Here is a 2,217-nt window from a genome sequence, read left to right as displayed (position 1 = left end):
TGGCAGAGCTACAGGCTGGCTTTGAGCGAACGCTGCTCAGCTTTGCGCGAACTCCACGCCGCGCATCCGCAGTCGCTACCCTGCGTCTCCACGGCTGTTAGGGTTAGCACTTGTCCCGCTTTACGAAGAGTCCAACAGGTTCAACGCCGAAAATAAAGTCACTCACACGCTCGCTGGAGGTTCCTGGCGATGCCGAGTGCAGAAGGGAGCCCGCTGATCATGAACATTTGATGATGCACAGCTCCAATCCGCCATAACAGATTATTTCAACGGAGCTCATGCATCACACGTCCGCTCGTATGCGAGAGTATCAGTTTTTTTCAGAAAGAGTACTCACCAAAGACGGAAAGAAAGGTTGATGGAGGGAGTACCCTGCCGACATCCATATGTCAGTGAACGTCAGGGGAGGAACCAACCGGTTTCCTCGAAGCCAGTACCAAGACGCCTTCAACGAAAGCACCGACTTTCGGCTAATCTCGCTATCCGGGTCTAAGCCACTTTCCTTCGTTACCGAAGATAGATTGATTTCGGCTGTACTGGCCTCTCGTTTTTAGCAGACACCTCTTTGTTGTAAGCCATGGTTTCCACCTAGAGGCAGAAAGCTTTATTGTAGCAGGTAGGAATGTAGGAATGTAGGTGTGTGCTGGTGTTTACCGTTTGTGCAGAGTGGCGGCTGTATTTTGCAGGTGCTGTGTCTGCCCATCTGCAGTAAAGGAAGCTTTTGCGAAAAGGACGCGGTGTGTCAATTGCTGAGCTCGGTTTTCCTTTTGACTTTCAGCCGACAAATGCGAACAGTTCGCTACTCTTGTATATGACGTGCGGATACTTCAGCTAGTGGAAAATTGCGGGTTCCCACTTGTTCGACCGGCCCAAGAAGTCGCATAGCCTAAACAGAATTCTCCACATGTGAAAAAGAGCGCGAGATGACGCCTTTGTGTATTACATCTGCGCCCCTAATATCGCCGCCCGTTTATTGATTTTAAAAACAAAGGATGCGTGTGAAGTTCTACTTCTTCAGCAATAGTTGGCATGAACTGGTTGCGTAATTCAAGACCATTTTTTAAAAGCTACTCTTGGAAATCGAGCTTCTCTAGGGTGCGTATACGGGCGGAGGTTCTCATCGATAAGCTGAGGTTTGCACTCCTGTCCTCCTTTTAAGGTAATGACCTACGTCACATGACAACAGTGATCTGGTGCCTCCGGCGCGCAGAACAGTTAGTCAACTCTGAAAGAGACACCCAGTAGCTACCAGAACGTTGGATTTCTTATTCCGTTATCACTTGGTGCCAGTGTCCGCTTAAAAATTATCACGACTAAATGGACTTCAGTCAAAGGTGCTCCCGTTCGTGTGTACATTAATGACTGACTTGTCGGCTTTCGTTTGCTTGTAGGCGTGTGCGAATATACGAAATTTGAGTGTTCTAGCACCATGGCTTTGACTCTACCGAAAAGCCGTTGTCGGTTTGTCCGTCCGTCCATCTTTCTGCCCGGTCCTCCTCGGGAGCATGGCTTTGTCTGGCAGGTAATAGTAGTAAGTGACTGTGCATATTAGAGGAAGCGACAGACATCTCAATTATGGTTGGTGAAAATCTGCCACAACATGTAGTTCCGAGCGCCTGTCGAATTAAGAGTTCCGTTATTTGGTTAAAGTCTTGGGGGATTTAATATTAAAAAGAGATTCATGCTTGGGACGCCGTTATGAGCACACGGGAACGTTTGACCACCTGCGGTTCAATAATTTGCACTGACAATAAGCACACGGTTGCTGGTTTTTCGCCTCCATCGAAAAGCGGCCGCGGCGGCTGGGATTCTCCAGATCAGTTGTCGAACACATTAATAATTAAGACAACGCGGGGAAAGAGTTGAATGAGGGAGAATGGTATGACTGCGATATTCAGTCAATGACCACGACGTTCAATTCCAATTCCAATGGAATGTCTTCACTTGCATTGGAGTATCACTTACTGTAGTTGCCATTGCGCATGTAACGCCATCGCAGCAAAAGGAGTGGTGGGTAATGGTAATGGTAATATTTTTGGCATTTAGTTTGTAAAAAGAACCTGGAAGGAAGTTTGATCATTTATACCTTCTAAAAGACGAGCATTGGGCCCTTAACGAAAGTTGGGGAAGTCATGATCTCTTAATATCAACACGGAAGTTCATTCAAATGGTCTGAAATTTCATTTGTGGCGCAAAGCGGTGGCCGCAGTCTACTAT

This window comes from Amblyomma maculatum, chromosome 1 (genome assembly GCF_055883805.1).
Source record: "Amblyomma maculatum isolate TAMU_Amacu chromosome 1, ASM5588380v1, whole genome shotgun sequence".
Classification (NCBI taxonomy): domain Eukaryota; kingdom Metazoa; phylum Arthropoda; class Arachnida; order Ixodida; family Ixodidae; genus Amblyomma; species Amblyomma maculatum.
The sequence above is the reverse complement of the archived record's forward strand: the minus strand, read 5'-3'. Positions refer to the sequence as shown.